Source organism: Medicago sativa, chromosome 1 (genome assembly GCF_051527215.1).
Source record: "Medicago sativa cultivar Bolivia chromosome 1, Bolivia_mono, whole genome shotgun sequence".
In the NCBI taxonomy this organism is placed as follows: domain Eukaryota; kingdom Viridiplantae; phylum Streptophyta; class Magnoliopsida; order Fabales; family Fabaceae; genus Medicago; species Medicago sativa.
In genome coordinates this window covers 26,871,826-26,884,128 of record NC_140749.1, presented here as the reverse complement: position 1 = coordinate 26,884,128, position 12,303 = coordinate 26,871,826, and the positions used below count along the sequence as shown (strand labels likewise).

General features: G+C 39.0%; 1 non-coding gene across 1 annotated transcript; it reads right to left on the bottom strand.

Annotated features, from left to right (window-relative positions):
• Positions 1–1,788: 1,788 nt before the first annotated feature.
• Positions 1,789–1,895, bottom strand: LOC146953873 (small nucleolar RNA R71). Its single transcript, XR_015025147.1, has one exon. It is a non-coding gene; the product is annotated as a small nucleolar RNA R71 (small nucleolar RNA).
• Between the last annotated feature and the right edge of the window lie 10,408 nt (positions 1,896–12,303).

Below are 12,303 nucleotides of genomic sequence, written 5' to 3'. Positions count from 1 at the left end.
TGCCTTATTTAGTTTAGTTTTATTTTAGATTTGATTTTATTTTATTGCATTTTATTTTAGTTTAGAATATTTTATTTCAAATTGTCTTTTATTTTATTTTAGGAATAAACATATGGTGGAAGGTGCCTTGGAGCAAAAGAAAGAGGACTGGAGCAAAATACAACGCAAGAATACGAAGATACGGGGCAAAAATATATTCCCCCAACTCAGAAGCTTGGCACGGCCCGTGCCAACATGTGGCACGGCCGTGCCCGTCCCAGAAACCACTTTTGCTGCTTTTTCTTCAAGGCCAAGTTACCCTGTTGCGGCTTTACCGTTTTATCCTTTTAGTTGCTTAGTTTCTAAGTCAATTGTAAAGCTATAAATAGAGTAGCTCTCCACCATAAACGATCATGCTTTACTTTGTTTATTTCAATTGCTATTTTAATAAAAGTCTTTATTTTCCCTTTTACTTTCTTTGCAATTTATTTTACCGCATTTCTCTCTTCTTCCTCCATGTCTACGATGAACATGAGTGAGTAGACTTCTTAGTCTTAGGATTGTTGGGGAGTCTAATGACTCAATCCTAAACAAAACATGTCTAAACCCTAATTTCCATGTAACCCTAATTTCTAATCTAGATTCACCGTCTTAACGTGGATTAACAATTATCAAACTGTGGAAGCGAAAGCGGAGGGTTTGATAATCGTTAATCCATCATCCCAAACATCAATTCATAAAGCGAGAGCGGAGTCTTGATGTTGGAACAAGTGAATCTAGACAATAATTGCAAAACAGTGAAATAGTCTTTGCAATTATTGAGACAAAGAGTAGTTTCAATCCTCTATGCATCTTCTAGTAATCATGTCAGTGAAATAGGCTTGGTTGCTAGAAGTAAACTCTCACCGGACTTTCATCGGAAAGGTGAGGGGCTAAGGGAAACCGGTCTTTAGAAATTAGTGTGTAAATCATGAAATTAGATGTTTAGGTTTTGTCTAGTGAAGGATTAGTTATTAAGATGAACCAATGATCCTAAGGCCCTTTTATTATTATTGTTTTTACCTTCAGCAATCAAACCCTTTCTTATCAACTTTCTCTCCTCTAATCATTCATTAAAAGTTAATTAAGTTGAACAACTCCCTAGCGGAACGATACTCTACTTACCACTATTACTTCGATAGGCCGTGCACTTGCGGTTTGGCTCTATCAAGTTTTTGGCGCCGTTGCCGGGGAGTTAACTAATTTAATTAGCTTTTTCTTAGTGATTAGAATTCTCTCTTCTTCTCTTTCTTTTTCTGTTTTTATTTTTATTTTTATTTTTCTGTTATCACTAACTTCTTGGGTTCTCAAATTCTTATGCGAAAAACCAGAAATCGAGTTGTAATAATCAACGAGATCGAAAGGTATTTGCATAGACGAAGGAGAGACGCACAAAATAACACCGCCATGGCCAATCGCACTCTCAAAGAGTATGCAACGCCGTCTACGGCTGAGCCACAAGCTGTTATTGTGTACCCAACGGTTGAGGATGACAATTTTGAAATTAAGCCTGCCCTACTTAACTTGGTGCAGCAAAACCAATTCTCGGGATCCCCCACTGAGGATCCCAATCTTCACATCTCTGTTTTCCTACGAATTAGTGGAACCATGAAGGAGAACCAAGAGGCCGTAAGACTTCATCTCTTTCCCTTTTCCTTAAGGGATAGAGCTAGCGCTTGGTTCTATTCCCTCGAAGTCGGTTCCATTACTTCATGGGATCAGATGAGGCAAGCATTCCTTGCCCGCTTCTTCCCACCATCTAAAACCGCTAAACTTAGAGACCAAATCACGCGGTTCAACCAAAAAGATGGGGAATCTCTCTATGAGGCGTGGGAGCGTTTCAAAGAAATGCTAAGAGTTTGTCCCCACCATGGCCTAGAGAAGTGGCTTATAGTCCACACTTTTTATAATGGCTTGTCTTATACCACTAAGATGTCTGTTGATGCAGCTGCAGGTGGAGCACTTATGAACAAGAATTACACGGAGGCGTATGCCCTGATCGAAGACATGGCTCAAAATCACCACAAGTGGACCGACGAGAGAGCCATCACTAGTTCTTCACCCTCCAAAAGGGAGGCAGGTATACACGAAGTCTCTAACTATGACCACCTTGCTTCTAAAATTGATACACTAACCGAAAAACTTAAAAAATTCAATGTTAGTGCTATCAATTCTGCTTCTACTCCTTCTTGTGAAATATGTGGTATAACTGGTCATGCTGGTATTGATTGCCAACTAGGTAGTGCTATTAACGGTGTTGAGCAAATGAATTATGCTCAATACAACCAAGGGATGAGACAAAATCAAAATTTTTATAAAAACCAAAATCCCTATGGACAAGTAGCACCACCCGGTTATGCAAACAACCAAAGATTCACTCAAAAATCCAATTTGGAAATTTTGTTGGAAAACTCTATTGCCAACCAAAACAAACAACTTCAAGAACTCAAAAACCAAACTGGATTTCTGAATGATTCTCTTTCCAAGCTCAATACCAAGGTTGATTCTATTGCTACTCACTCTAAAATGCTTGAAACACAAATCGCCCAAATAGCCCAACAAGTGGCTACATCTTCCCAAACACCGGGGGTCTTTCCTGGTCAAACCGAAGCCAATCCCAAAGCCCAAGTTAATGTCATATCTTTTGGGGGTAGTAAGTTAGGCGAAACTTTTGCTAAGGTTAAAAACATTGGGAAAGAAAGTGTCAAGCCTTTAGGTGATAAAATTGTGATAGAAGAAGCAAAACCGCTTGAAGAAAACAAAACTCCATCCCCCTTAAATCTTGATAAGCTTAAACTAGAGGGTAAGTTTGAAAAATTTGTTAACATACTTAGGAAGATTTGCATTAAACTTCCCTTTGCTGAAGCTTTGTCTAGGATGCCTCTATATGCCAAGTTTTTAAAGGAAATTTTTTCAAAGAAAAGGGCTATAGAGCATAATGAGACAATAGCCTTGGCTAAGGAAACTAGTGCAATCATCCAAGAAGCACCCCCTAAGCTTAGAGATCCAGGTAGCTTTGCCATACCATGTGAAATTGGGAATGAAACCATAAACAAAGCTTTATGTGACTTAGGAGCTAGTGTTAGTTTGCTGCCTTTGTCTCTTCTTAAAAGGATAGGGATAGGAGAATTGAAACCTACCGAGATGGAATTGAAAATTGCTGATCGTTCTACCATGAAACTTGTAGGATTTGTCGAGGACATACCTGTTAAGATAGAGGGGATATACATCCCCACTGATTTTGTAGTCGTTGACATTGAAGAGGACGATGACGTCCCTATAATCCTAGGTAGACCTTTCCTTGCAACTGCAGGAGCTCTCATTGATGTTAAACTTGGTAGGATAGTCTTTCAAGTGAGTGATAAAATGGTAGGATTTGAGTTGGAAAACGTTATGAAAGGTCCCGCTCTTTACTCTTGTTGCATGCTTAACGATCATGTTGTGAAAGAACGTTTTATAGCGTCATCTACACAATATGATATCTTTGACCCATTCTAAGGACCCTTTCTAACCGTCAAGCTAATGACATTAAAAGAGCGCTTCGTGGGAGGCAACCCACGCATTTTACTGCTTTTGTTTTGTTTTTCTTTGTTTTAAGTTGTTTTGTAGGTACTTGTCCGAGTTGATTCGAAAAGATGGAAAAATTTTGAAGCCCCAGGACCAGAAAGGTGGCACGGCCCGTGCTAGGTATGGCACGGCCGTGCCAAGTTTTTAAAACAAATTTGGAATGTTGAAGTCAGGAAGATGGCACGGCCCGTGCCAAGGATGGCACGGCCGTGCCCGTGTTCTAGCCAATATAAACCTACTTTTTCTTCTTCTTCTCCATTCATTCTCAAACCACAAACCTCTCTCTACCTTCAAACTTCTCTCTAAATCTCCATAACCTTCAAACCTTCAAACCTCCCTATCTCACTCAAATCTTAACCAAACCACTTAATTCTTTCACCAATCAACCACAAACTTCATCCAAAACAAAAACCACCAATCAAAAACACCCTTCATCCATTCAAACCCATAATTCACCAAAACCCTAATCTTTCAAAACCTAACCCAAACACCACAAAACCTCAACCAATCTCCATAACTAAACCCTTAAACCTTACTTAAACATCCACCCCAACCCTAAACCAATCCTTTTCACCAAAAATCTTCCAAAACCCCAAACTTTCATACCAACCATAACCAAGGTCAAATGGCTTCAAGAAGAAGAAGTGGAAAGGAGCCAGCAAGTTCCTCCGGTCCTCCCCCAAAGAAGCAAGCACAAGTGAAGAATCATGGAATTCAGTTCAAAGACAACAAACAAAGGGACAGGTACAAAATTCTTACTTCTAAAACCTTACATCCCTCTAGATATCCTGATTCCTATGATTTGCAAGTGCTAGGGCTTAGAGATGATGTTTCTAGGTTGATGGGTAGGCTAGGTTGGACTGATATGCTAACACCTATGAGAGGTTATGAGAATTTTACTTATGAATTTTTAAGCTCACTTGTTTTTACCAAAGATAAGTTGAATTTTGATAACCCTAATCATAGAGTTGTTTTCCGGTTAATGAACATTGATTATAATATGTCTCTTCAGCACTTTTGTGAAGCCTTAGGTTTTGTCAATGAGGGGTATATTCATGATCATTGGGATGATAGTCTGAAACTGGATAACTATGACCCAGCTGCCTTTTGGAACCGTATCACCGACCTTGATAACTATGTCCCTAGAGCCAACAAAGCTAGCAACATTCACAACCCCGTACTTAGGTACCTTCAGAGGGTCATGGCTTGCACTATTTGGGGTAGAACAGAGCTAGGAAACACTAGAACCGATGAGTTGTTCATGTTATGGGCAATGCTTTACAACCACCCCGTCAACACTGGCTTTTATTTGATTGATTACCTAGACTTTGTAGCTACTAGACCAGCCGGTAGGGGAGACATAGTGGTGGGTGGCATCATTACATATATAGCTAAGTGTTTTGGTGTGAGTGAGGATGAGGGGATCAAACCAATTGAGGGAAACAATAAGCTTAACCGGGAAACCTCATTGCTATGAATTTCATTAAACATCGTCCACCACTCCATTACCAACTTAAGCTAAATGTGCCAATCGTGTTTTTATTGCCTAACCCATCTCGGACTACCACCGAGGTGGAAGAAAATTGGTTGTATGTCGATGATGTGCAGGTTCTAGAACAACAAGATGATGAAGGAGAAGGTGCTAACTTGCACCAAGAGGAGCACCATGGCCATGAAACCGGTGAGCTTAATGAGAACCAAAGATGGACATGGATTCACAATGAAATCGAGAGGATGAGCACCGAGCAACAAAGTCAAGGTGTTGAGATCTCCGGCCTTCGCAATGAAGTTCAAAGGGGCAACCGTGTCAATGATGAAAATAATGAGATGCTCCGTCGGATGATGCAACACCTCCAACTTCAAGGTCCTCCTTACGGACCTCAATAAACAAATGTGAGCTTTCCTCTTCCTCTCTTCCCTTCTTCTTCTTCCTATCTCTCTCATTCTTCTTCTACTCATCTCTTTCTCCTACTCTTCTTCTATTCCTTCTTTCTTCTTCTACTTCTTCTCCTTCTTTCATTTCTTTTTCTTTTGAATCATTGAGGACAATGCTTCCCCTAAGTGGGGGGGGGGGGGGGGGGGGGCCTAATAAAGTGTCTAGAGTCGTAGTGTGTCCAAACTCCCTTGAACTTTATTCTTTTGTTTTGTTTTTATAGCAAGAGGCATGACTAAGTAGCTTGTTTTTAATGTAAATATGGCATGAAAATTTTTGTTTTGTCTCTTTCTCAAAGGTTGTTTCTTGTACATGAAAGTGGTTTCTTGTGCTTCTTATGTTCTTGCTATACCCACATCTTGTTTTATTGTGAAAATCTCCAATGAGAAAAGCACTCGGTTGCAATCTTTGAGCAAATGTATGAATAGGTATTTTAAGGAGCACGTTCTATCTTTAGTGTTAACTTAGACCCTTTAAAGTCTTAAGAGTAAAAGTAGTATAAGTTTGTGTGGGAAAATTAATCAAATTGTTCTTAATTGTTATATTCTTTAATTTGTTAATGTTAAATGGGGCAGGAGAATGGCACCAACATGTGGGGGAAAGGACAATTACATCCTAACTTCCTAATTGTGGTGGTGACTCCTTAATTTGAACTTAAAGTGAAACTAATTCATCAAAGCTAGGGGGAAAGGACAATTACATCCAAAAAGACTTCCTACGCGGAGATGAAACAAATAATAATTTTGCAGCACTGCTTAGGGTGATTTTGAATCTAGGGGGAAAGGACAATTACATCCGAGAAGACTTCCTACGAGGATAGATAGCCCCTAAGCATCTGCAGCCCCTTGTGCTTAATTGTTAAATTAATTCAATCTTAACTTAAATTTCCATCACTCTTATATGAAATGAAGAAAGGAATTTTCTCGGTTACTTTAGCACTAAGGATAGAACCTATTCCTCATAATATCTGTCTTATACAGGAGCAAGAAAAGGGTTGGACTGCACACACACTCACTTGAGACTTGATGTTGGGTAGAATATGTTCATGAGAAGAATTTGAAATTGTAATTAGTGTACTTGAGGCAAAGCCTTTCTTTTGAGACACATTGTTCTTAATATTGTCATAATCAATCTTTTGTTGCTACTATGCTTGTTGCCTTTTGCTTGAGGACAAGCAAAGATTCAAGTGTGGGGGAGTTTGATGAGTCATAGATAGTCTAATTTATTGCCTTATTTAGTTTAGTTTTATTTTAGATTTGATTTTATTTTATTGCATTTTATTTTAGTTTAGAATATTTTACTTCAAATTGTCTTTTATTTTATTTTAGGAATAAACATATGGTGGAAGGTGCCTTGGAGCAAAAGAAAGAGGACTGGAGCAAAATACAGCGCAAGAATACGAAGATACGGGGCAAAAATATATTCCCCCAACTCAGAAGCTTGGCACGGCCCGTGCCAACATGTGGCACGGCCGTGCCCGTCCCAGAAACCACTTTTGCTGCTTTTTCTTCAAGGCCAAGTTACCCTGTTGCGGCTTTACCGTTTTATCCTTTTAGTTGCTTAGTTTCTAAGTCAATTGTAAAGCTATAAATAGAGTAGCTCTCCACCATAAACGATCATGCTTTACTTTGTTTATTTCAATTGCTATTTTAATAAAAGTCTTTATTTTCCCTTTTACTTTCTTTGCAATTTATTTTACCGCATTTCTCTCTTCTTCCTCCATGTCTACGATGAACATGAGTGAGTAGACTTCTTAGTCTTAGGATTGTTGGGGAGTCTAATGACTCAATCCTAAACAAAACATGTCTAAACCCTAATTTCCATGTAACCCTAATTTCTAATCTAGATTCACCGTCTTAACGTGGATTAACAATTATCAAACTGTGGAAGCGAAAGCGGAGGGTTTGATAATCGTTAATCCATCATCCCAAACATCAATTCATAAAGCGAGAGCGGAGTCTTGATGTTGGAACAAGTGAATCTAGACAATAATTGCAAAACAGTGAAATAGTCTTTGCAATTATTGAGACAAAGAGTAGTTTCAATCCTCTATGCATCTTCTAGTAATCATGTCAGTGAAATAGGCTTGGTTGCTAGAAGTAAACTCTCACCGGACTTTCATCGGAAAGGTGAGGGGCTAAGGGAAACCGGTCTTTAGAAATTAGTGTGTAAATCATGAAATTAGATGTTTAGGTTTTGTCTAGTGAAGGATTAGTTATTAAGATGAACCAATGATCCTAAGGCCCTTTTATTATTATTGTTTTTACCTTCAGCAATCAAACCCTTTCTTATCAACTTTCTCTCCTCTAATCATTCATTAAAAGTTAATTAAGTTGAACAACTCCCTAGCGGAACGATACTCTACTTACCACTATTACTTCGATAGGCCGTGCACTTGCGGTTTGGCTCTATCAGCGCCCATGTGGCAAATCATGATTAGGCGAGGTGGTTGGCTTAAATAGGTCTTTCGTCCCTGCAAATATAGGTCATTTGAATTTTCGTCCCTGAGGTTACTAATGAGATGTAATTAGGTCCATTTTTCAAATGATTAATATTTGCAATGGTGATAAGTGTTCAAAAGTGATATATTTCATATGGTAGTTTAGGCATTTTAGTGACTTCTTTTACAAGATTCTCCATGGAAAACTCCAAATATTATGCAAATATGTCATTTATGCTTTTGAGCCTTATTCTACCCTTTTTGTGCAGGAAAATACAAGCAAGGAGCAAGAAACTTCAAAGTTCAAAGCCATACGCTATTAGCATGATCTACGCTATTAGCGTGATCAAGAGATGCCAAAGTCCAGAGAGATACGCCAATAGCGTACCTGGAGCGAAATCCTGGAGCACTCTTGAAGAATACGCTATTAGCGTATACTGAGCTATTAGCGTACAAGCTCCAGAGAGATACGCCATTAGCGTACCTGGAGCGAAGCTGGTCATAAAGAAATACGCTATTAGCGTGAGATACGCTATTAGCGTAAAAGCTCCAGAGGGACACGCCATTAGCGTAGCTGGAGCGTAGAAGCAGGGTAAGACCAACGTGGCACAATCCCATTGGCCACAAACTTAAACCGCCACATTGCGCTATTAGCGTATATTTCGCTATTAGCGCAGGTTAAAAAACACAGGCCTTTTAAATAGAATTTTTACCTCTCTTTTAGGTCATTCACTATTCCATTGATATTTTCATACATTCTAAGAGAGAGGTCAGAGCTATTTCCAAGAGAGAAACACAAAGCAAGTGGTTTAGGAGTAGATTCAACTCAAGATCACTTTGGACACGAAGGATCTTGACATGGAATCTTCATCTTTCCTTCATCCTTTGCATAGTATACATGTCTATGTGTAGCTATCATCTACTTTGTAGTATTGAGGTAACAAACAAGCTATTATGTAATCTTTTGATCTTTTAATGTATAAGGTTCTAACTTAATGATTCAATATTGTTGTTATTCTTATGTTTAATGCTTTCAATGAGATTCAAGATGATTTGGGCACGAACTCTTGAATCTAGAACTAGAATAACAATCTATCTTAAGTTATATCATTCTTGACAAGTTTGTAAACCTTTGATAATTACTTTTAATCAAGAATTTAATGCTTTCGGATACTTAATCAGGCTGGACACGGTCGATTAAGTTATCCGATCGACTTTGTTATCGTTTAAGGGATTTGGACACAAATTTTTAAACGCTAACTTAGAAATAACGATGTCGCTTTGGACACGAAGGATGTTGTAGAAATGATTGTAATAATATTGGTTATAAAGCTAGAGTCTGTTAATCGATCGAGAGATTGCTGCTGTTATGCTTGCTCGTTATCTTATACCGCAAGCGAAATAGTTCGATCTCCTCTCGTTTTTACTTTTATGTCATCTTTGGATATAGTGTTACAAACAAACATTTTATAAACGATACCTTAATGTGAAAGATTGTGAAAATGCTTATGATTTAACGCAACTCCCTGCGGAAAACGATCCTATATATACTCACGTGTACATAGTTATATGACATGTAGAAATAAACTACATCAAAATGGCGCCGTTTCCGGGGAGTAGCGAATTTTAAATTATAAGTTTTGAAACAATTTTGTCATGTTAAGTCAATTTTGCACAAAATTCTTTCATGCATATACTTATACACTTATATCATTCATTATTTTTTATGCTAACCACCTGGTATAGTCCTTGTGAACTTTGTTTATGCGAGGTACCGTTTCTAAAGATGACCTTCAATTTGATCCTGAGATTGAGAAAACTGCTCGGTTACTTAAGGCACAAGCAAAGGAAGCTAAGAGACTAGCCAGGCTGGCTCAGCCGGACTCATCTAGTTCTATTCATTCTCCTTCGGGTTCGGTTCATACACTATCTCCGAGTGGTTCTCTACACTTGACTCCACCATCATCACCGGAAAGGAAAACAAGTGAAGTTATGGCTAATGAAAATCAAGAAGAGAATGCTCTTCCATGTTGGGTTAGTCCAAGAAGGCTTGCTAGCCTTGGTAATCAACATACCAAGCAAGTCGAGTTGAAATCGGGGTTGATACATTTGATTACTCAAAACCCTTTCACTGGAATGGATCATGAAGACCCTTACAAGCATCTCACAAACTTCTATGTTACCGCTGGTACTCTTGGTATGAAGGAAGATGAGGAAGAGAACATGTTTTGCAAATTATTTCCTCATTCTTTAATTGGTAAGGCTAAGGAGTGGTACTTAGATCAACCTACTTCTTTGATGAAAAATTGGCCTGAACTAGAGAAAACGTTTCAAGAGAGGTTCTTTCCGGATGATAGGCATCTTGAAGCTAAAACATCAATCACAACTTTTTCTCAATGCCAAAGTGAGTCTCTATGTGAAGCTTGGGAGCGATACAAATCTTTGCTTAGGAATTGTCCGAAGCATGGTTATGATAGCCAAATGCAACTCTACCTTTTTCGTCAAGGGCTTCAAGACATGTCCAAGACAATGTTAGATGCAAGTGCAGGCGGATCTATAGCTTTGAAAAATCCAGCTGATGCTGTTAAGATCATTAACCAAATGGCTCTCAACACTAGAAAATCATCTCACAACCGGAATCCTCAACAACGGAAAGCCGGTATCCTTGAACTAGAAGCAAATGATGCGGTTTTGGCTCAAAATAAGCTTCTCACTCAACAAATGGAAGCTATGCAAAAGGAGATGAGAGCTATGCCAAAACAAATTCTTGAATCTCTCATGAAAGAAGGAGGAACATCTCAAGTAAACACATGTGAGCTTTGCACGGGAGATCATCCCACCGGCTATTGTCCCGCACCTGGTTCTTTTGAAGAAGAAGAGGTAAATTATATGGGAAACCAACAACAAAGACCTAACCAACCACAACAAGCCGGAACCTCACAACAAGCCCAAAATCCGGGTACTTCCAACTTTCAAGGAAGATATCCGGGTAACCAAAACTTTTAAAGACCATGGAGAACCCCTTACAATAATAACTATCAATATCCACAATCCAACTTCTACCAACAACCGTACCCTCAATTCCAACAACCTTTCAATAACCAATATCAATTCCCACCACAAAATAACCCCCAACAACCTAACAATTCCCAAAGCACCGATGAGACTTTGAAGCAATTTATTCAAATGTCAATGGCTAATCAGAAGAATACCGACGCGTCAATCAAAGGCCTTGAAACGCAAGTTGGTCAATTAGCACAACAAATGGCTCAAGGTCCTCCGCAAGTGGGAACTTTCACCGCCAACACTCAACCAAATCCTAAGGAGCATCACAAAGCATAGCAGTCAAAAGCTATTGCGAAACGGAGTGGTAGAGTGATCGGTAAAGGGGTAGGTGAAGAGATTGTAGTTGAAAAGAAGGTTGAAGATGTTGTCGATGAGGAGGAAGTAGTGAAGTTCGAGGAGGATGTTGTGGAGATAGAGAAGGAAGTGTACATAGAAAATAAAGAAGAATTAGTTGAAAAAGAAAAAAATGAAAAAAGAGAACTAGTTGAACAAGAAGAGATGGAGAGGAAGAGAAAAGATGTGGGGCAAGATAAAGGCAAGAAAAAAGAAGTTGAGAAGCAAGTGGTGGCTCAACGCTTACCATACCCACATGCTCCATCGAAGAAAGATAAAGAGCGGCAATACGCAATGTTTCTTGAACTCTTCAAGAAGTTGCAAATTGATATACCATTCTCAGAAGCCTTGGAGCAAATGCCGGTCTATGCTAAATTCATGAAAGACATCCTTTCCAAGAAGAGAAGAGTCAATGATGAAGAGACTATCCAAATTGATGCCAATTGTAGTGCTATTATTCAAAGAAGGTTGCCTAAGAAAGAGCAAGATCCAGGAAGAGTCACTCTACCGGTAGCTATTAACACAACACATGTAGGTAAAGCACTACTTGATCTTGGATCAAGCATAAATCTCATGCCTTTGTCCGTTGCCAAAAGAGTTGGTGACCTTTGTATAAAGCGGACTAGGATGATGTTGCAATTGGCCGACAAATCCTTTGCAAAACCACTAGGTATGGCCGAAGATGTTCTTGTAAAAGTGGACAAATTTATTTTTTCGGCTGACTTTGTGGTTATGGATGCCGAAGAAGATGAGGATGTGCCTATCTTAATGGGAAGGAATTTCATGCAGACGGCTCGGATGATGATTGATCTTGATGATAATATCATGAAGGTTAAGGTAAATGATGAAGAGGTTACTTTCAACATCCGGGAAGCCTTAAAGTAATCAAAAGACAAGGGTGCATGCTTCAAAATGGATGCAACCGAAGAAGTCATCTTGACTACTC